Genomic DNA, 25288 nt, shown 5'->3' on the forward strand with positions numbered 1-25288 from the left:
TTCATTACTACATTCAAGGTCTATGCAGGTTTCACAGTATTCATTCATTATCAAAGGGTTATAAGATTGTTAAGATTGATCTACATTTAAAGCTTGTTCTAATGCAGAGGCTGTGTTACTAACATTATTTAATTTCACTTCAGCAGTTTTATGTTGATTCATCTAACTTAAACATTATTTAATTTCACTTCAAATTTTAATGTTATTCTTAATTCACTCAATGCAGTTGTGATTCATTACATATATTCACTATCAACACAATTCATTGTAGATGTTGATCTACATGCTCAAGGAGGCTGTGTTACTCAATGCAGTTGTGATTCATTACATATATTCACTATCAACACAATTCATTGTAGATGTTGATCTACATGCTCAAGGAGGCTGTGTTACTCAATGCAGTTGTGATTCATTACATATATTCACTATCAACACAATTCATTGTAGATGTTGATCTACATGCTCAAGGAGGCTGTGTTACTCAATGCAGTTGTGATTCATTACATATATTCACTATCAACACAATTCATTGTAGATGTTGATCTACATGCTCAAGGAGGCTGTGTTACTCAATGCAGTTGTGATTCATTACATATATTCACTATCAACACAATTCATTGTAGATGTTGATCTACATGCTCAAGGAGGCTGTGTTACTCAATGCAGTTGTGATTCATTACATATATTCACTATCAACACAATTCATTGTAGATGTTGATCTACATGCTCAAGGAGGCTGTGTTACTCAATGCAGTTGTGATTCATTACATATATTCACTATCAACACAATTCATTGTAGATGTTGATCTACATGCTCAAGGAGGCTGTGTTACTCAATGCAGTTGTGATTCATTACATATATTCACTATCAACACAATTCATTGTAGATGTTGATCTACATGCTCAAGGAGGCTGTGTTACTCAATGCAGTTGTGATTCATTACATATATTCACTATCAACACAATTCATTGTAGATGTTGATCTACATGCTCAAGGAGGCTGTGTTACTCAATGCAGTTGTGATTCATTACATATATTCACTATCAACACAATTCATTGTAGATGTTGATCTACATGCTCAAGGAGGCTGTGTTACTCAATGCAGTTGTGATTCATTACATATATTCACTATCAACACAATTCATTGTAGATGTTGATCTACATGCTCAAGGAGGCTGTGTTACTCAATGCAGTTGTGATTCATTACATATATTCACTATCAACACAATTCATTGTAGATGTTGATCTACATGCTCAAGGAGGCTGTGTTACTCAATGCAGTTGTGATTCATTACATATATTCACTATCAACACAATTCATTGTAGATGTTGATCTACATGCTCAAGGAGGCTGTGTTACTCAATGCAGTTGTGATTCATTACATATATTCACTATCAACACAATTCATTGTAGATGTTGATCTACATGCTCAAGGAGGCTGTGTTACTCAATGCAGTTGTGATTCATTACATATATTCACTATCAACACAATTCATTGTAGATGTTGATCTACATGCTCAAGGAGGCTGTGTTACTCAATGCAGTTGTGATTCATTACATATATTCACTATCAACACAATTCATTGTAGATGTTGATCTACATGCTCAAGGAGGCTGTGTTACTCAATGCAGTTGTGATTCATTACATATATTCACTATCAACACAATTCATTGTAGATGTTGATCTACATGCTCAAGGAGGCTGTGTTACTCAATGCAGTTGTGATTCATTACATATATTCACTATCAACACAATTCATTGTAGATGTTGATCTACATGCTCAAGGAGGCTGTGTTACTCAATGCAGTTGTGATTCATTACATATATTCACTATCAACACAATTCATTGTAGATGTTGATCTACATGCTCAAGGAGGCTGTGTTACTCAATGCAGTTGTGATTCATTACATATATTCACTATCAACACAATTCATTGTAGATGTTGATCTACATGCTCAAGGAGGCTGTGTTACTCAATGCAGTTGTGATTCATTACATATATTCACTATCAACACAATTCATTGTAGATGTTGATCTACATGCTCAAGGAGGCTGTGTTACTCAATGCAGTTGTGATTCATTACATATATTCACTATCAACACAATTCATTGTAGATGTTGATCTACATGCTCAAGGAGGCTGTGTTACTCAATGCAGTTGTGATTCATTACATATATTCACTATCAACACAATTCATTGTAGATGTTGATCTACATGCTCAAGGAGGCTGTGTTACTCAATGCAGTTGTGATTCATTACATATATTCACTATCAACACAATTCATTGTAGATGTTGATCTACATGCTCAAGGAGGCTGTGTTACTCAATGCAGTTGTGATTCATTACATATATTCACTATCAACACAATTCATTGTAGATGTTGATCTACATGCTCAAGGAGGCTGTGTTACTCAATGCAGTTGTGATTCATTACATATATTCACTATCAACACAATTCATTGTAGATGTTGATCTACATGCTCAAGGAGGCTGTGTTACTCAATGCAGTTGTGATTCATTACATATATTCACTATCAACACAATTCATTGTAGATGTTGATCTACATGCTCAAGGAGGCTGTGTTACTCAATGCAGTTGTGATTCATTACATATATTCACTATCAACACAATTCATTGTAGATGTTGATCTACATGCTCAAGGAGGCTGTGTTACTCAATGCAGTTGTGATTCATTACATATATTCACTATCAACACAATTCATTGTAGATGTTGATCTACATGCTCAAGGAGGCTGTGTTACTCAATGCAGTTGTGATTCATTACATATATTCACTATCAACACAATTCATTGTAGATGTTGATCTACATGCTCAAGGAGGCTGTGTTACTCAATGCAGTTGTGATTCATTACATATATTCACTATCAACACAATTCATTGTAGATGTTGATCTACATGCTCAAGGAGGCTGTGTTACTCAATGCAGTTGTGATTCATTACATATATTCACTATCAACACAATTCATTGTAGATGTTGATCTACATGCTCAAGGAGGCTGTGTTACTCAATGCAGTTGTGATTCATTACATATATTCACTATCAACACAATTCATTGTAGATGTTGATCTACATGCTCAAGGAGGCTGTGTTACTCAATGCAGTTGTGATTCATTACATATATTCACTATCAACACAATTCATTGTAGATGTTGATCTACATGCTCAAGGAGGCTGTGTTACTCAATGCAGTTGTGATTCATTACATATATTCACTATCAACACAATTCATTGTAGATGTTGATCTACATGCTCAAGGAGGCTGTGTTACTCAATGCAGTTGTGATTCATTACATATATTCACTATCAACACAATTCATTGTAGATGTTGATCTACATGCTCAAGGAGGCTGTGTTACTCAATGCAGTTGTGATTCATTACATATATTCACTATCAACACAATTCATTGTAGATGTTGATCTACATGCTCAAGGAGGCTGTGTTACTCAATGCAGTTGTGATTCATTACATATATTCACTATCAACACAATTCATTGTAGATGTTGATCTACATGCTCAAGGAGGCTGTGTTACTCAATGCAGTTGTGATTCATTACATATATTCACTATCAACACAATTCATTGTAGATGTTGATCTACATGCTCAAGGAGGCTGTGTTACTCAATGCAGTTGTGATTCATTACATATATTCACTATCAACACAATTCATTGTAGATGTTGATCTACATGCTCAAGGAGGCTGTGTTACTCAATGCAGTTGTGATTCATTACATATATTCACTATCAACACAATTCATTGTAGATGTTGATCTACATGCTCAAGGAGGCTGTGTTACTCAATGCAGTTGTGATTCATTACATATATTCACTATCAACACAATTCATTGTAGATGTTGATCTACATGCTCAAGGAGGCTGTGTTACTCAATGCAGTTGTGATTCATTACATATATTCACTATCAACACAATTCATTGTAGATGTTGATCTACATGCTCAAGGAGGCTGTGTTACTCAATGCAGTTGTGATTCATTACATATATTCACTATCAACACAATTCATTGTAGATGTTGATCTACATGCTCAAGGAGGCTGTGTTACTCAATGCAGTTGTGATTCATTACATATATTCACTATCAACACAATTCATTGTAGATGTTGATCTACATGCTCAAGGAGGCTGTGTTACTCAATGCAGTTGTGATTCATTACATATATTCACTATCAACACAATTCATTGTAGATGTTGATCTACATGCTCAAGGAGGCTGTGTTACTCAATGCAGTTGTGATTCATTACATATATTCACTATCAACACAATTCATTGTAGATGTTGATCTACATGCTCAAGGAGGCTGTGTTACTCAATGCAGTTGTGATTCATTACATATATTCACTATCAACACAATTCATTGTAGATGTTGATCTACATGCTCAAGGAGGCTGTGTTACTCAATGCAGTTGTGATTCATTACATATATTCACTATCAACACAATTCATTGTAGATGTTGATCTACATGCTCAAGGAGGCTGTGTTACTCAATGCAGTTGTGATTCATTACATATATTCACTATCAACACAATTCATTGTAGATGTTGATCTACATGCTCAAGGAGGCTGTGTTACTCAATGCAGTTGTGATTCATTACATATATTCACTATCAACACAATTCATTGTAGATGTTGATCTACATGCTCAAGGAGGCTGTGTTACTCAATGCAGTTGTGATTCATTACATATATTCACTATCAACACAATTCATTGTAGATGTTGATCTACATGCTCAAGGAGGCTGTGTTACTCAATGCAGTTGTGATTCATTACATATATTCACTATCAACACAATTCATTGTAGATGTTGATCTACATGCTCAAGGAGGCTGTGTTACTCAATGCAGTTGTGATTCATTACATATATTCACTATCAACACAATTCATTGTAGATGTTGATCTACATGCTCAAGGAGGCTGTGTTACTCAATGCAGTTGTGATTCATTACATATATTCACTATCAACACAATTCATTGTAGATGTTGATCTACATGCTCAAGGAGGCTGTGTTACTCAATGCAGTTGTGATTCATTACATATATTCACTATCAACACAATTCATTGTAGATGTTGATCTACATGCTCAAGGAGGCTGTGTTACTCAATGCAGTTGTGATTCATTACATATATTCACTATCAACACAATTCATTGTAGATGTTGATCTACATGCTCAAGGAGGCTGTGTTACTCAATGCAGTTGTGATTCATTACATATATTCACTATCAACACAATTCATTGTAGATGTTGATCTACATGCTCAAGGAGGCTGTGTTACTCAATGCAGTTGTGATTCATTACATATATTCACTATCAACACAATTCATTGTAGATGTTGATCTACATGCTCAAGGAGGCTGTGTTACTCAATGCAGTTGTGATTCATTACATATATTCACTATCAACACAATTCATTGTAGATGTTGATCTACATGCTCAAGGAGGCTGTGTTACTCAATGCAGTTGTGATTCATTACATATATTCACTATCAACACAATTCATTGTAGATGTTGATCTACATGCTCAAGGAGGCTGTGTTACTCAATGCAGTTGTGATTCATTACATATATTCACTATCAACACAATTCATTGTAGATGTTGATCTACATGCTCAAGGAGGCTGTGTTACTCAATGCAGTTGTGATTCATTACATATATTCACTATCAACACAATTCATTGTAGATGTTGATCTACATGCTCAAGGAGGCTGTGTTACTCAATGCAGTTGTGATTCATTACATATATTCACTATCAACACAATTCATTGTAGATGTTGATCTACATGCTCAAGGAGGCTGTGTTACTCAATGCAGTTGTGATTCATTACATATATTCACTATCAACACAATTCATTGTAGATGTTGATCTACATGCTCAAGGAGGCTGTGTTACTCAATGCAGTTGTGATTCATTACATATATTCACTATCAACACAATTCATTGTAGATGTTGATCTACATGCTCAAGGAGGCTGTGTTACTCAATGCAGTTGTGATTCATTACATATATTCACTATCAACACAATTCATTGTAGATGTTGATCTACATGCTCAAGGAGGCTGTGTTACTCAATGCAGTTGTGATTCATTACATATATTCACTATCAACACAATTCATTGTAGATGTTGATCTACATGCTCAAGGAGGCTGTGTTACTCAATGCAGTTGTGATTCATTACATATATTCACTATCAACACAATTCATTGTAGATGTTGATCTACATGCTCAAGGAGGCTGTGTTACTCAATGCAGTTGTGATTCATTACATATATTCACTATCAACACAATTCATTGTAGATGTTGATCTACATGCTCAAGGAGGCTGTGTTACTCAATGCAGTTGTGATTCATTACATATATTCACTATCAACACAATTCATTGTAGATGTTGATCTACATGCTCAAGGAGGCTGTGTTACTCAATGCAGTTGTGATTCATTACATATATTCACTATCAACACAATTCATTGTAGATGTTGATCTACATGCTCAAGGAGGCTGTGTTACTCAATGCAGTTGTGATTCATTACATATATTCACTATCAACACAATTCATTGTAGATGTTGATCTACATGCTCAAGGAGGCTGTGTTACTCAATGCAGTTGTGATTCATTACATATATTCACTATCAACACAATTCATTGTAGATGTTGATCTACATGCTCAAGGAGGCTGTGTTACTCAATGCAGTTGTGATTCATTACATATATTCACTATCAACACAATTCATTGTAGATGTTGATCTACATGCTCAAGGAGGCTGTGTTACTCAATGCAGTTGTGATTCATTACATATATTCACTATCAACACAATTCATTGTAGATGTTGATCTACATGCTCAAGGAGGCTGTGTTACTCAATGCAGTTGTGATTCATTACATATATTCACTATCAACACAATTCATTGTAGATGTTGATCTACATGCTCAAGGAGGCTGTGTTACTCAATGCAGTTGTGATTCATTACATATATTCACTATCAACACAATTCATTGTAGATGTTGATCTACATGCTCAAGGAGGCTGTGTTACTCAATGCAGTTGTGATTCATTACATATATTCACTATCAACACAATTCATTGTAGATGTTGATCTACATGCTCAAGGAGGCTGTGTTACTCAATGCAGTTGTGATTCATTACATATATTCACTATCAACACAATTCATTGTAGATGTTGATCTACATGCTCAAGGAGGCTGTGTTACTCAATGCAGTTGTGATTCATTACATATATTCACTATCAACACAATTCATTGTAGATGTTGATCTACATGCTCAAGGAGGCTGTGTTACTCAATGCAGTTGTGATTCATTACATATATTCACTATCAACACAATTCATTGTAGATGTTGATCTACATGCTCAAGGAGGCTGTGTTACTCAATGCAGTTGTGATTCATTACATATATTCACTATCAACACAATTCATTGTAGATGTTGATCTACATGCTCAAGGAGGCTGTGTTACTCAATGCAGTTGTGATTCATTACATATATTCACTATCAACACAATTCATTGTAGATGTTGATCTACATGCTCAAGGAGGCTGTGTTACTCAATGCAGTTGTGATTCATTACATATATTCACTATCAACACAATTCATTGTAGATGTTGATCTACATGCTCAAGGAGGCTGTGTTACTCAATGCAGTTGTGATTCATTACATATATTCACTATCAACACAATTCATTGTAGATGTTGATCTACATGCTCAAGGAGGCTGTGTTACTCAATGCAGTTGTGATTCATTACATATATTCACTATCAACACAATTCATTGTAGATGTTGATCTACATGCTCAAGGAGGCTGTGTTACTCAATGCAGTTGTGATTCATTACATATATTCACTATCAACACAATTCATTGTAGATGTTGATCTACATGCTCAAGGAGGCTGTGTTACTCAATGCAGTTGTGATTCATTACATATATTCACTATCAACACAATTCATTGTAGATGTTGATCTACATGCTCAAGGAGGCTGTGTTACTCAATGCAGTTGTGATTCATTACATATATTCACTATCAACACAATTCATTGTAGATGTTGATCTACATGCTCAAGGAGGCTGTGTTACTCAATGCAGTTGTGATTCATTACATATATTCACTATCAACACAATTCATTGTAGATGTTGATCTACATGCTCAAGGAGGCTGTGTTACTCAATGCAGTTGTGATTCATTACATATATTCACTATCAACACAATTCATTGTAGATGTTGATCTACATGCTCAAGGAGGCTGTGTTACTCAATGCAGTTGTGATTCATTACATATATTCACTATCAACACAATTCATTGTAGATGTTGATCTACATGCTCAAGGAGGCTGTGTTACTCAATGCAGTTGTGATTCATTACATATATTCACTATCAACACAATTCATTGTAGATGTTGATCTACATGCTCAAGGAGGCTGTGTTACTCAATGCAGTTGTGATTCATTACATATATTCACTATCAACACAATTCATTGTAGATGTTGATCTACATGCTCAAGGAGGCTGTGTTACTCAATGCAGTTGTGATTCATTACATATATTCACTATCAACACAATTCATTGTAGATGTTGATCTACATGCTCAAGGAGGCTGTGTTACTCAATGCAGTTGTGATTCATTACATATATTCACTATCAACACAATTCATTGTAGATGTTGATCTACATGCTCAAGGAGGCTGTGTTACTCAATGCAGTTGTGATTCATTACATATATTCACTATCAACACAATTCATTGTAGATGTTGATCTACATGCTCAAGGAGGCTGTGTTACTCAATGCAGTTGTGATTCATTACATATATTCACTATCAACACAATTCATTGTAGATGTTGATCTACATGCTCAAGGAGGCTGTGTTACTCAATGCAGTTGTGATTCATTACATATATTCACTATCAACACAATTCATTGTAGATGTTGATCTACATGCTCAAGGAGGCTGTGTTACTCAATGCAGTTGTGATTCATTACATATATTCACTATCAACACAATTCATTGTAGATGTTGATCTACATGCTCAAGGAGGCTGTGTTACTCAATGCAGTTGTGATTCATTACATATATTCACTATCAACACAATTCATTGTAGATGTTGATCTACATGCTCAAGGAGGCTGTGTTACTCAATGCAGTTGTGATTCATTACATATATTCACTATCAACACAATTCATTGTAGATGTTGATCTACATGCTCAAGGAGGCTGTGTTACTCAATGCAGTTGTGATTCATTACATATATTCACTATCAACACAATTCATTGTAGATGTTGATCTACATGCTCAAGGAGGCTGTGTTACTCAATGCAGTTGTGATTCATTACATATATTCACTATCAACACAATTCATTGTAGATGTTGATCTACATGCTCAAGGAGGCTGTGTTACTCAATGCAGTTGTGATTCATTACATATATTCACTATCAACACAATTCATTGTAGATGTTGATCTACATGCTCAAGGAGGCTGTGTTACTCAATGCAGTTGTGATTCATTACATATATTCACTATCAACACAATTCATTGTAGATGTTGATCTACATGCTCAAGGAGGCTGTGTTACTCAATGCAGTTGTGATTCATTACATATATTCACTATCAACACAATTCATTGTAGATGTTGATCTACATGCTCAAGGAGGCTGTGTTACTCAATGCAGTTGTGATTCATTACATATATTCACTATCAACACAATTCATTGTAGATGTTGATCTACATGCTCAAGGAGGCTGTGTTACTCAATGCAGTTGTGATTCATTACATATATTCACTATCAACACAATTCATTGTAGATGTTGATCTACATGCTCAAGGAGGCTGTGTTACTCAATGCAGTTGTGATTCATTACATATATTCACTATCAACACAATTCATTGTAGATGTTGATCTACATGCTCAAGGAGGCTGTGTTACTCAATGCAGTTGTGATTCATTACATATATTCACTATCAATACAATGATCAAGGAGGATGTGTTACTCAATGCAGTTGTGATTCATTACATATATTCACTATCAACACAATTCATTGTAGATGTTGATCTACATGCTCAAGGAGGCTGTGTTACTCAATGCAGTTGTGATTCATTACATATATTCACTATCAGCACAATTCATTGTAGATGTTGATCTACATGCTCAAGGAGGCTGTGTTACTCAATGCAGTTGTGATTCATTACATATATTCACTATCAACACAATTCATTGTAGATGTTGATCTACATGCTCAAGGAGGCTGTGTTACTCAATGCAGTCAGTTTGTATCTGTAGTGTGAAGTTCATTGGGAGGAGTGGATGTCTTTCATGGAGACTTGACTATCACAAATTGTTATCAAAAATAATCACAAAAAACAAGAGGGGTGTACTTGGGTGCATGTATGTATGCGTGAGTGTGTGTGAGTGTGATCTGTATGTGTGCAAAGACGTGTGTTTTTAATATAGCCAATATTAGTCCTAATTGTTCCTCTCAAAACAACCTGTGTTTTCTTTATAGAAGTTATAGGATTTTCACTTCTCTTTCAGTGTTGTGACCATGTACGCTTTGCCAATACCCACCTTCACAGGGAGAGGAAAGTTAACCCAGAGATAAATTTGAGGGCACCTATCTAGTCAACAGGCTTAGTATAAAAGACGATATTGGTCTGAGTTGCTAATACTGCAGAGGAAGCTTATTGCAGTGAAAGGGCGGGGTGCTGGGTGATGAATCTCTCTCTCTTTCACATTCTATTTATCTGCTCATAAAGGTTCATGTCTATGGGCCTGGTGTTAGCTATTCTGTTTGACTTAAGGAAATATTGGGTACTGATGACCACTTGATCTCTACTGTTACTATCAGTGAGGTACACTTCACTCCTCTGGTAACTAAAGTTCTTAAAACTAGAGATCTTTTTAGCTTTGAGTTTGCTGATAAGTCTTGTGAGGTACATCCCACAGAGAGCATTGCATCCTATAATGGATCTGATCAGTGCTGTATGTAGGGGGACAATAACATCATTAGATCTAGGTAAAATACCTTTAAGTATTACTTGTGCTAAGTTGAATGATTCCCAAACTACAGTTGCTACATCATGAACAAAGGAGAGGGAATAAAACATAAGTGGCCAAGTCCCTGATGACCACTTGCTTAGTCAGGAAGTATTACTTATACTGTATTTTGTGGGCAATTGCTCTTTTCAAAAAAAAAAAACAATAATAATAAGAAGAAGAATACTATGCTTTTTAGTGTTCAATTTAAGTACATTATCCCAACACCAGGTATTAACCAGGGTAAACTTTTTCCTGAAGGGTACAAATATCTGAGGGGGTTTTGACAATTGCAACCAGTTTGCAGTCATATGCACATTTGGTTAAACAAGGTTCTGGTTATTAGTTTTAGGATCAGCGAAAGTAGATGCCAAAGAGAAATGAACACAGTACAGACCCTTGGGGGACTCCACTAGTTACGCTAGCACTATTTGAAGAGGCACCTCTAAAGCATAATGTCTGGATTCTGTATTCCAGCCCTTTGGCTCACCATTTTACCACATAACAGTCTAATATTTAAGGCTGATAATTTACTTAAAATTCCAGCATGAAGTATGGTATCAAATCCTTTACTCTGATTAACATAATCTGTATAAATAGCTTGAATACTGCTGATAACTTGCAAGATACTCTTGCAGTTGTTAACAAGATGTAACAGGCACAATCTCACCCTGATGAAGCCAGATTGTTATAGGTCAAGTTTACAGAGATTCTTGATATCATAACTGATGAGATCAATTATGATATGCTCCACAGTTTCTGTGTTAGGGGCTACCTTGCAGATTTGTGTCTGGAGCATAAGCTGTGGCTAAGCTTAGGATAAACAGTTTAAGGAAAGGTTCACAGAGAACATGTTTGACACTGTTTATTAGGTGTCTAGGAGTGTTGTCGAGACTCATGGTGGAATTATTTTTAGTCTTCCATAACTCCATAAGAACATCATACTTAGTGATTATAATGGGTATATAAAGGATTCTGGGATGAGTGCTATTTAAATAGGAGTTTTTGTTGGTGAATTTTGCATGGACATATTTTTGAGTATATTTGCAATATCAGTGAGACTACAGTTGGGACCCATTTAGGAAAAATTCAGAGAAATGCAGAGTGTTATTTCTTAGCTTTCTAACATAGCTAAAGAAGATCTTGTAGTTATAATTCACTTCTGAAGCTAATCTCCATTCACGGGTTGCTTTATTGGTTCTTATAGTGCTTTTCAGTTACTTTATGATATTTTGTATATTGCCCTCATTCTGAAGAGTCCTGGCCTTACTATACAGCTTAAGGAATGTTTCCCTCTTATTAAATTGTAATGTTTATTTATCTCAGTTGACCGCCATGGGCTTTTTTATGTTTCTCATTGTACTTGGCTGTAGTTAGGACTGATAGATCTATGCATTTGTCTTTGTGGTCATAAAACTCCTTAGTGAAGATGACTGCCATCTCGTTGTTAAAGGAGGTGATGTCATGGGCAAATTTAGAGGTCTCATAATATTGTATATGGTTCCCCCTTCTGAAGTTCTTGTATACGGAGATGTTTACAGGGAATATGGTGCTTCTGAAAGTAAAATAAATGAGTTCTTGATCCAGCTTAATTGGTAAAGGGCACATGTTTCTGGAACAGTTAGAGGCAATATTTGTGAGGACTAGATCAAGAATGTTTTAGTCTCTAGTGGTTTCACTAACTATTTGGTCTAGGCAATTCCTGTTTATGAAATCCAAAACCTCTGGGCATACCCTGCTTTAGAGGAATAGATGCTACATGCCATGCTAGAGTAATTGAAGTCACCTAGGCTTATGGAGTTGCTGCTTTTAGGAATTTCTTCATCTAGGGGACATGGAGGGAGTTCTGCAGCATGCTACTAAGTAGAAAAATGAAAATATGCTTTATCCCTATTCAAATGCAAATGCAGCAATGCTGTGCATTACTCAACTCACAACATGGTCACATGATAAATAACAATGGAACAAAACAAAAGAAACAAAACACCCAACCAGGATGAAGTGCTAGGAAAGCTAGTTGTGATTAGGCACTCAGAAAATGGTGGCAACTGATCTTCTCTCACAATACTAGCTACTATAGTTTCCATGATGGCCCCAAACACCTTACTAAACAAGCTGTGCATTTTAAGTACTCCAAAAAACAGTTAGTGTAATTTAAAATTGCTAAACTAAATCAAGTGCAATAATGTTTTACTTCCATGGTAAGGAAGGGACTCTAAAAATAATCAAATGAAGTGAAATGTAATCTAGTCTAGTGCATAGAGGCAGCCACAAGTACAATAAACAGTAATAATAAAAAAAAAGAAAGCCTAGGAGAGCCAGTGTTGCTAAGACACTCATGAAAGGACAGCAATTAACCTTCTCTCACAAGAATAAATACTACAGTTTCCAAGGTATCTCCCAACATCTGGCTAAACAAGTTCTTCTTTATGAAAAATGAAATTTTAGTTGAAGTGCAGTAATGTTTTAATTCTTTGCTGTAGAAGGGGCTCAGAGAAATCTTCATATCAGGTGGAAATGTTTTTATGAAATACCAGTGTTTAAGACTTACACTATTCAAGTGTTCAAAATGTATGTTAAAAGGTTTCTTGAAATTTGCTCAGTGCCATTATATTTTCCTTCCCATTGGATTTACAGTCATAGATCAAGCATTTACAAAAAAACCTCCATATATTTTGCAATATTAATAATGTCATTTGGAAGCAGTATCTGGTATTTAATCATCAAGCACCTTAATTTCTCTCTGCACAGCCCCTTTCAGTAGAGCAAAATTTAACAAAATAGTTATACTGCTTACTAACAACCCCTTGTTGCTACCGTATGCTTATAAAAGTCTCATGAGATGTTAACTATTTATTCAGGTTATAGGCTGACTTCATACAACAGCCTACAGCTAGTACGTTCTGCATGTACCCTGCACAACAAATCACCAAATTAAATCCTTACCCAAGCCTCCTAAATGCCATAATAAGAGATATCCTCAAGTTTATCCTGCTATAAGATGTATTTTCATACCACCTAAACCTCCATCATTTACTCAAGCCACCTCTAACAGTCACCAAGGCTGTGAATGTAAATCCTTAATGCACACAAAGTCTGTACCCTAGATACTTGTGACGCCATAGTTAGTTACAATGACTCTGCTCTCATTAAGCTGGATAAAAACAGAGTGACTGTAAACTGTCTGTCTGAGGTCATGATGAGTTTCCTTAGGTCCCTCCAGATAGATAATTATGAGAAAAAATTCTCAGTTGCTTATGCGGGGCTAAATGGTCTTAGATTACCCACTAGGAGGTAGATGGAGAAAGAAATAATGAAGCTATTTATGCATGTGTCTGAGGCAGAGAGTCTTCAGCTTCAGTGTACCATCGGCAAGAATGATGCATAAATTCAAAGACAAAATAATTATCTTTAATATTCAGTTGTCTAGCTGGTGTCATTTAAGAGGGATGCAGTCTGTATTAGTTTGGGTGATGGTGGCTGGCACGTTTTCTTGTTTTACAAAGGTGGAGCTTGTACCTATCTCACCCGAATGGTTTCTTTATTAACTTAAGAGTATGTGTAATGAACTGTGTAATTAATTAGCGTAATTTCAATTGCTTTTCATGGAATCCCTTTTCAGTCTTTTGCTGGCTTACCAATATTTATAGGTTTATTTTTAGGGTAAGCAATAATTGTGTTTTTGGTACACCAAACACATCAGGCTGGTGGAAATATTATAATAGAAACCATGAAGGGGATGCTGATACTGAACTAATATTAACATCTACTATAAAAAGTGTGTGTGTACATGCGTGCATTCGTGCGTGTGTGTGTGTGTGTGTGTGTGTGTGTGTGTGTGTGTGTGTGTGTGTGTGTGTGTGTGTGTGTGTGCATGTGTAAATTATCTTTGACCAGTTTCAGTTACTGTTGGTAAGATTGCTCTGTAGGAAACTCTCTTGGGAGCAAACTGGGTGAGATACTGGGGAATCAATGACTGTAGCTCTGCACTTCAGCTGAATCAGACTATGCTTATTTGAGTGTCGCAGGTGTTTGCTTTTACTTGAGGCTACAGTATGCATTTAGCATGCACTGTTAAAGCAAGCCACCCCTCTCATAATATTTGGTGCTGTTGGTTCAGATTTAAGGCCTTTACCAGCACAGTGTTTGCAAACAGTAGTACAGAGCATAAGAACACAGAGTATATGTATCACAGCTTGATTACTCTACAGATTTGCTCCCAATCAGCTTACTTATCCTTAACCACATCCCTCAGCACAGCATAATCCATTTTTCTAAAATTGCCCTTCATTGCATTTATGTTTCACAAGGAGTTGTGGAAGTTTTGATATGTCATATTTGATTCACTCCCTACTAGTTTTGGATACTCTAATGTGAGCTCACCTGTATCCACGGGTATTCATCAGGTGGTTGGTTATAGTTGCAAGTCATCTCTTACGGCAGTGATCTTAGGTGCTCCCCATGATGCTTGACTGTCTAATTGCTACTTTGACTCAGGACATTCTTTTTTCAACAGTTGTCATTTCTTCTTAACATGTTCAACCATTTAATTTCCCCAGGTCTTTTGGGTTTCTATTACCATGACAGCAATGAACCCCATTCCTAAGTCAAAGTATGATTAAAGTTCATGAAATTAGTATTACTTCAATCTTTGATGTTGACCAAAAGTACTCTTTGCAGTACCCGCAATATGCCAGAACTGACTCTTTCTATAATTCATATGGAATTACATGTATCAGTAGCATATCTTAATACAACTGTAAATTATTTTTTATGAGACACATTGTTCCTACTACTATTGGTAATGTATAGGTATCCTCCTTTCATATTGCCCTCATTTCTGCCGGCAAATCCTGGTATTTTATGACTTTGTACCTCTCTGTATGTAAGACACTGTAATCACTGGATGTAGAAATTTCAATAATCAATGCTACTTTTATCTTCTTTTCATGGACTATTGTATCTGGAATTCTCACATCTATTTTTTGAATTCTTTGTAAGCGGTAATCCCAAATGATATAAACTTAATTTTCTATAATATTTTGTGGGTCATGTTTCCAATGCTTTTCAGCCACTTCACTATTATAATGTTTGCACAATCCCCAATGCAACAGTCTTGCCACATTATTATGCCTTTCAGTATACAGGCCCTCTGCCATTAGTGTATCACACCCAGCAAAAAGATGTGCGACTTTTTCCAATTCTGTTTTATAAAACTTGCATTTGCCTGTTTCTCTGACGTTCCATGGACTTTGTAAACCAATGTGTACGTAGTCCACTATCCTGTGACTCCAACATTAACCTTTCATCTTTTGATTTAAATTCATGTCTCCTTCACCATTTCTGCATCAGATCCTAATTGACATGAGGTTGTTTCAGGAGTTTTCTGTATTTGAAACTATGTTTATGCCTTTTCCACAGTTCTTGCCTTCCTGTGAGGGATTCTGCTTCTCACAGTATTTCCAATGAGAGAACACTCAGGTTTATCATTCCCTCAGAAAATACTATGAGTTGTTACAACTGGAGTTCACAGAACCTCTTTCCAATTCCCATTGCTGCCAGCACTGGGGGATGTCTGTTGCTGTTGCAACCTGTGGTTTCCTTGGTAGCCAGCCTGCTGCAACTAAGAAAGCAGACAGAATGTAAATAGTTCCTCAATCTTTCAAATTTGTATACACTCATCCCATACCTGACCAGCAGCTGTAGCTTTTGTCAATCCAGCTGCTGCCGAGCATTTTGCATATTCAAATCCTTCCTCTTCAGACAGGGATGGTAGAACAATTAATAAGTCTGGGGAAAAAGGTGTATGCTTCTGCAACTTTAGTTTAAATGATTCTGAATTATCAGGCTCATATGTTAAAGTTTGTTCTGACTAATTGTGAGTGGGAGAAATGTTTTATTTGCAGTACCCTCCTGTGAAGAAAGTTCTGCTTTGGGTGATTTTGTTCTGTCCATTTTTCAGGCCATGGGTCTATATTATAGCATCGAACTAAAACAGGTTTGAACGTTGTAATATCGAACCCAGAAGTCTGAAAGTGTAAAATAGTGAAGCCACGGCACATTGACTTTTTTCCCACGGAAAAAAATTGGTGGGCCATTTTTGGGGCTTTGCTATTTCCTCCACTGTGGTGCAATCTCGGAGTTGGTGTATTTAAGTAGGGGGTGTATGTGGGAGGCACAGCCCCCCATGTTGGGGATTGTGGGGGCCAAAGCGTCCCACTTCAGTTTAAGTTTAAGGTTAAGTTTTTTGGGGGGTTTTGTCATGGAACAGCAATTGTTTTCCTTGGAAAAAAAAAATCACTGTTCTGTGCTTTCGGTTTTGTTGGGTTTTGGATATTAGGGTTCGATATTACAACGATCGAACTTTTGTAAGTTCAACATTGTGATAGAGACCCTTCAGACACTGCTCATTATTTAAATTGTGTATATTACTCAGCATATACTCTGTGTGTATGACTGCATCCAGGGCTGTTGCCACTGCTACTGTGTTGAGGAGATTTGCTTGGGTGCAGTCTCTGAACCTCCCAAATATGTAGAAAAATTTGAATTCTCATTTGAATTGAGGTTTAGATTTTTGGACCCCCTCCTTCAGAGGTTAACAAAAATTATGATGAGAGAGGTAAAGCTGATTCAGAGAATCTTTAATATTTACCAGCCCTCATCCAGTTTTTTTCTTGAAACAAACTAAACAATCCTAGCAGAATGCTGATAAGCAGATGTGTTTTAAAAAACAATGGTAGGAAAATTTCAAATAGAAAACATCCCCTCCCTAGAATAAAGGATGGTTAAATAAGGCAGAATGATTAGTTTAAGGGACCATGATTCCCCCCCCCCCACACGCAGTCCCTTATCCTTTCCAGAATGTCTGAATCTCCATTTCAGTCTTTAGAAACAGACTTTTTCAGACAAAAGAGTTCGGAAATTGATTCAGCAAGGCTACAGGTAGCAGTGAGAAGAAAGTCCTCCTTTTTGTTTCTTCCTGTCTTACAACACAGCTGCTAATAGAAACAGTTCCTCCTTCCCAGATGGGAAAAGGATTTTAGAATGTGTTTACTGCCAAAGAAAGAAAATACCTGCAGACCAGTTCTGGATCTTTCTTTCATAATCTAGTATGTGATAATGCCCAAGTTCAAAACGCTTTCACTTGAGAAGTCTGTTACCCATTCTTCCTTGTTTGAGTTTTTAGTAAGTTTAGAGGTAAAAGATTCCTATTCATCCAGATTTTCAGTCAATGTATAAGGATTTGTGTGTCAGGCTTATATTATCAGTTCTCTGCCTTACCCTTTGGGCTATCCACTGTTCCAAAAGAGTTCATGAGTGTCTAGCTCAAGTTAATGCTCATTGCAGGTTACAGGGTATCCACATTTTTTAATATTTAGATAACTTGCTTATTTTTTCAGTCTTTTTCAAAGTATCAAGAATTTCTCATTTGGGTAAGAGATATCTTACACAGGCTGGAATTCAAAGAAAATATTATTGACTTCATCACAAATGATCATGTTCCTTGGATGTCTGTCAGACATCTCAATACAAGGAGCTTTTCATCCACAAGAAAAAATAGATTTATGTTTAAATCAGTTCCAGGAGTTTCCCCACATAGACCTTGGTCATCTCCAATAATCATGATTTTTGATCTCATGGCATCTATGATTCTCATGATCTCTTGCAAGACTCCACATGAGAAAGATAAAACAGTATCTGAAGTCTTTTCGGTCCCAGCACCAACACCCATTATTTTTTTTCTGATTCCAGTTCTGAGATTTGCATGAAAAGAAATCACTTGGTAGAGACATCAAATATTCCTGAATCCAGGACTCTCCTTCTCCTCTCTTGGTCCAAAGAAGTCAGTTACTACAAGTACCTCAGACGTTTCTTGGGGAGCAGTATCAAGGAGAATAAAAATGCAAGGTACAGACTGAAGCACATAAACATAAAGGAGATGCTTGCGCCTATCAATGCACTGAACTCTCTTAATCATCTCTGGTTGCCAAGACCTCTTTCAAGTTGTTACAGACAATATATCAGTGATGTGGTACATAAACATGCAAGGGGTGAACCAGAACATAACCCCCTCTCTCCTCCGTGCAGACTAGCTGTGTTAGCTTGTGGAAAAGCTTTAAGGCACAGTCTCACTCTGCAGGCATCCTGTGTTCTTTCAGAGTAAATTTGTATGGCAGACACACTAAGCAGGACAAAAGCAAACCCTCATGATTAGAATCTATATAAGATGGTCTTCCAATATTTGATTTATCTTTGAACAGTTGGCAAAATTCAACTCCAGGACTCCATCCAAGAAGGCCTGAAAGACAGATTATTTTTATTTTCCTTGGACAGGAATGTTCCTGTATGCCTTTTTATCCTTTCCACTGATATCCAGAGTATCTCTGAATATTCAGAAAGACTGTCATTTATTTTGGAATTGGCCAGGTGCAATTACCAAAAGCTTCTATATAGACTGGATCTATCTACATAAGAACAGGAGTGTTTGATACATCTTGACCTGAAAAAAATTTCATTTGACTACCTGGATGATTGGGTCTTAATTACTTTTAGGCACCTGTTTACTGAGGGTGTACAGCAAGTACTAATGGAAGCAAAAAAAATGCCACTGGAAAATCATATATATGCAAAAGGAACAGGTTGTCTTGTTGGTATCAACAAAATAATCAGCACCCATTCAGGGCTAGTGTTTCACTGGTTTTGCAATATTTGTCTGAGTTATTTTTCCATGGCCCATCTTAGTCCTCTGTCAAGGTTCATTTGTTGTCCGTTTCAGCATGTCTGCCCATGGGTCCCAGTCTTTCAGTGTATTCTTATGTCAAAATGTTTTTTGAAAGGTGGTTTACATAAGAGACGTCTAAGAAACCTCTTGGCCTGTCCTTAGGATCTTAGCTTTGTGTTTGAGAAATTAGCACATGCGCCATTTGAACCAGCTAACTTAGCTGACTTGAGGTTGTTAACACAGATAACACTTTTACTGATTGTTCTGACCTTTGCAATAAGAGTATTTGAGCTGCAAGCTCTTACTGTGGTTAAAGTATGTCATTTTCCACAGAGACAGGGTTTCATTGAGAACTGATCATTTTTTTTTTGCCTAAAGTGGTGTCTGAGTTTACATTAAGCTATCTCCCAGACTTCTTCCCTGAAACGAAAAGAGTGGGATAAAGGATACTTTACACCTTGGATATCCACAGAAAACATAGGTCCTGTCTTGACAAAACAAAATCTTTCAGAGCTTCCAATTATTTGTTCATTTATGTATTGTATCAACCATCATCTATATTCACCCAGGGCAAGGGAAATTATGGGCTTCATATGGTGAGATCAGGAGTCATGTCTTTCTTAGAAAGTTTGGATGTGGGCACTCTCCACCCAGCAACACCCCCCAGAGGAAAAAATAAGAGGGAAAATCTTGCTTGCCATTTGGAGTTTCCCACTCTGGATGCAGATAATTATAAAGATTTGGGTTCCCAAAATTCCCTCCAGAGAATCCATCCTTAGTAAGATATTAGAAGAGTTGTTGAGACAGATGGGGATCATGGCCAGGAGACCTATGATTCTTCTCCCTCAGCTACATAGGTTATGTCTCCAGCTGTTAAACTCATGAATATGGTATATAACAAGGTACGAGTAGCACCATATGTAGGTGAGCTAATTCCAAGGAAGCCAGATAGGATTCTATGAACTCCCAAAGGCAAGCTGCACTGGAGCAAGGGACTGCTTGTCAACTTTATAGTTGTGCAGCCACTACAAAAAAAGGCATCCTTGAGGATGCTCAAACCACTCATCCTCCTAATAAGCACTCACAGAAGATAGATAGGTTAGGGACATGAATCTATTTGTCCAGTACCTTTTCAGTCAGAGCACTGAACTTCATAGAGTATTTTTAGAGAGACATTGTCAAAGGGATAATAATATGAAACAGCTGCCACCTAGTGATCTCTGCTCCCAGTTGGAGATGCAGGTGGCTACCATGAGCTCTATATCCTTGATAGCCATGCTCCTTATAAATAATGTGACAGATGGTACAGTGAGAGCAAGGGTCTCAGACTTACCATGTGGAAAGAAACCTGGGTGAGACTCACACACATTGCAGACCACTGAAAGGCAGCATTTGCCAACTCATCTTTAACCTTTACCTGACACAAAGATACAATGCCTGCTCAATCAACCTAAAGCTCAAAACACCTGACACTGCCACCTTATTTCCATCCTATCCACTTTTGGCAAGAAGCTAGGAAAAAAATAATTTATATCCTCCTCCTCTCAAGTGACATTCAATAATGTAATTTCCTTACCATAAAACAGCATGGATTCCTGACAGGTCATGGTACAATGATGGCACTTCAGTGCCTAGCTGATGACATTCTCCTCAGTATGGATGAAGATAACTTGACAGAAGCAGTATTTGATGACCTCACAAAAGACTTTGACTTTATCTATTGCCATATCTTACTTCACTCTCTTCAGAACATTGGCATTAGTTACACACTCATCACCTGATTCCAAGACATCTTGTCAAACAGATTCTTCACAGTTAAATTAGGCTCTTCCTTCTCACATTCTGCACCTCTCTCAGTACGGGTACCCTAACATTCTACCCTTATCTCCTCTTCTGTATTTTCATGGCCAAATTCAATTTTAGAAGAATAAAACTGATCTATATTCAACTCTCAAACTGCATAGGTCAATACTGCCTTCTTTCTTCCAAGCAACATAGTTTCTGTTCCAGCTGTAGCACTTCCACTGCACTTGGGACCTTCACTGATCACAATCTTTTAGCTATGGACAAAGACCTCCTTACTGGAGTCATATATTGGGATAAGTCCTGACTCTATTCACTGGTTCCAAAATTACTTATCCAACTGATATTTCTCATTAAATGTTTACAACAGACCTCAGCTACCACTTCCTTATTTAACGTAGTTCCCCCCAGACACCAAATTGGCCCTCTCTTCTTTTCTCCATTTTTATAAATAAGCTTACACTTAACCTTCCACAGCTTCCAATTTTACTATATGCTGATGACATGGTTATCCTCCACTGCAACCACACAACCCACTCAGTGCATTGTGATCTGCAAAACAATTGCAACTCCCTCATTAACTATCTCAGCAGCAAAAATCTATTGCTTAACTCCTCAAAAACTGAAGCTATGCTCTTTGGAACCTCTAGTAAAAGGTAAAAGAACCCCAAACTCTCGTCTTATTCTTGATTACTTTAATAATGCCATTGTGCAGGTTAACATTTTCAGATACCTAAGAATCTGACTTAATCTATCACTTAACTTCCACCATCATCTCAAAAATACACAGAAAAAAGATACATTATCTACTGTTTTAAGCCATTAGAATCTTTCCTTTCTTCTCCCATCCAACAAGAAATGTTATTAGCAAAGGGAGTTTTCCAGCCCAGCTTGAGTGCTACCAAAATTTGTAGCATCTGCCTCCAAAAGAAATTCTACTACCATACAAATAATCTCCAACTCCATCTGGTGTTTCATTATCCCTTCCCCAAAGTATGAATACCACTGCCTTACATTAGTCAAAGCCAACTGGCTGCCAGTTCAGTAATGTGCTAATTTATTCCTTGGCTCCCAACTTTTCCAGCTCCTTAAAAGAAAACTCCTGCCCTTCTCTTTCCTCTAGCTTACTTAGACAACATCCATTTTATAATCTTAGATCTCATGACCCCTCAGGTCTCTTGCTAGCACCTAAAACTTGATTTCAGTATTCTAACCATTCCCTTTCTACCGTTGGACCCAAGCTATGTCGGGATCTTCCCTCAAATCATAAAGACCTCTCTAACTACTTCTTCTTTTAGGGAAAACTTATGGAACACCTCACAGCACAAGATGCTTGTAAATGCTCGGCTTCAGGTCACATAATCTAGTCTCCCTAATCTCAGACACATATTGTTTATCATTTTCACTGTAGCTTTAACTCCTAACATGTGGATAGTGTAACTGATGTAAATATTATACATAGTGGTTTATTCTGGCAACCTTCTTAAATCATGTTTTTCTATTGTATATTAACTATACCTTTGTTTTAGTGTGCTCTTTTAATGTGTAAAAATATTTTTATTTTTTCCACTTGTGCGTTCACATTCTGGGTTGAGACTGAAACTGGTCCAGTGGGACTGATTTTCTTCCCCAGTTAACAGATTGTCTAAATAATAAATAAATAATAAATGGCCTCATGACCTTTTTATCCTATAGCTTATCATCTACATTAATGACATGGTACTGTTTACATCCAGCCACAATCACTTCACAATCAAAACACAACCACAAAAAAGAGTGCTCAGCTCATTAAACACATACTTGCATTTAATCCTAGAAAAATAAAAAACATGCTATTTGGCACCACCCAAAAAGTTAAGAAATCACCATAGTCACTCAACTTTACCACCATTTGTGGCATGCCAATAGAAGCAACCAACTCATTCAGATACCTCATTTTATGACTACACTAATAACTAACATTCAATAACCATATAGAAGAATTGAGGGGATCAGTTAACTCACTTCTCTTCTTGGCCAGAAAAATCTTACCCTACTTATCCAAACCAGCAAGGGCAGATATGGGCAATGGAGTCTTTCTAGACTAACTTGAATATGGACTACCTGAGATAGCCACAGGTACACTACAGACCATGGAAAACGAAAGCTATTGCCTCATCGCTAGCTTACCCTTTAAGCACAACTGCCTCTGTCTCAAGAGAGTAAAATGGTTCCCAGTGCAGCACAGAGTAGACCTGCTACTAGGCTCTCTCATCTACAAACTTCTCCATTATAACGCATTTCTACCACTAGATGTGAAACGTTACATTAAACACACACTACAACCTCAGACACTTTTCCTAAACAGTCCTTCCACAAACCAGGCTACACCATCCCTGACAAACCACTCTTTTTCTATTCTTGCTCATAAAATCCCTCCCCAACCCTTTAAAGGAACTACAATCTCCCTTCCCCATCTGTAGAGCTAAACTTAGAAAAATTCTCCACATCAGATCAAGCTGTATTTGTCACATAGAAGGCCACATCACATAAGGGAGTCTCAGCCTCTGACCTTACTCTCTCAACTGCTAACACCTGGCAAACCCCTACCATCTCCTTCCCCAATTCCCGTTACCCCAAAGCACTTCCAGCATGGTGTAATCCTGAAATATAAAAAAATGCGAATTATAAAATTTGTATTTCTCTCATAATTGCTGCTGTTTCTGTTAACTGCTACTGTGCAGTTTTTGTTTACTATTGTTACCTTCTGTTCTGTTTTTGATATGTACAAATTAATACCTCTCTTTTCTCTTTTTTTCCTTTGTGAATTATATCATCTGAGCAGTACCCGCAAATGGTCACTTGTGATCAGTGTACCACCCCGGCATACCTCTCAACCTCTTAGAGTAAGAAATCTGGACAAAGTCATAAATAATGGGGGGACAAAGACCCAAAAATAGGGACAGTTTTTAAATATTGGTGTTACAAACTTAAAAAGTAGATAGAATAACAGATTTTGCATTAGCATTAATTTTCTGAAGGGTATGAAGTCTGAAACTGAAATGTCTGTTTTTATTTTCTGACTTAAATCTTCAAAGATTTGCCAATAATTTGCTAGAAAACCACAATTTTATGAAAAATGGACCAAATATATAGGGCAAAAATCTGGACATTCTGTAAAAATCTGTACAGTTGAGAGGTATGTACCCCAGCAAACAAATGTAAAATAAATAAAATAAAGACTTGTGAGCAAGAGGTCTCACTGCCACTGGGATAAAGTTCTTGTCTCAACAAATGATCTACCACAGTAACAAAAAAGGGGCAAATAATTAATTCTTTTGTAGATCTTAGCAGCCCCAGAATAAACAACAGGACAAAGGATCCCGAATCAGAGGGGATTTTCAGTCCAGTCACTGCCACAAGGTGGTCTAGACCATCAGATATGTGGAGGATTCTTTCTGGGATTTTGCCCCTACAATTTCTGAATCTTAGTCCAACTGTTCTACTCTGTAAGTAGTCAGGACATGCCTCTCCTTACATGTCCCAGACTGAGTGGACATCACCTGGGATTTGTGGGTAAGGAAAATTTTATGTAGAGGCTATTAGAGTCCACTTTTGAGAAAGTCCATCAGGCTGACTTCCAGGCCTCCAACAGTAACACCCTATCAAAGGGAAGTAGACCTCAAAGATG

The sequence above is a fragment of the Protopterus annectens genome, chromosome 7.part0, assembly GCF_019279795.1.
Source record: "Protopterus annectens isolate FY-2018-M chromosome 7.part0, PAN1.0, whole genome shotgun sequence".
In the NCBI taxonomy this organism is placed as follows: domain Eukaryota; kingdom Metazoa; phylum Chordata; order Ceratodontiformes; family Protopteridae; genus Protopterus; species Protopterus annectens.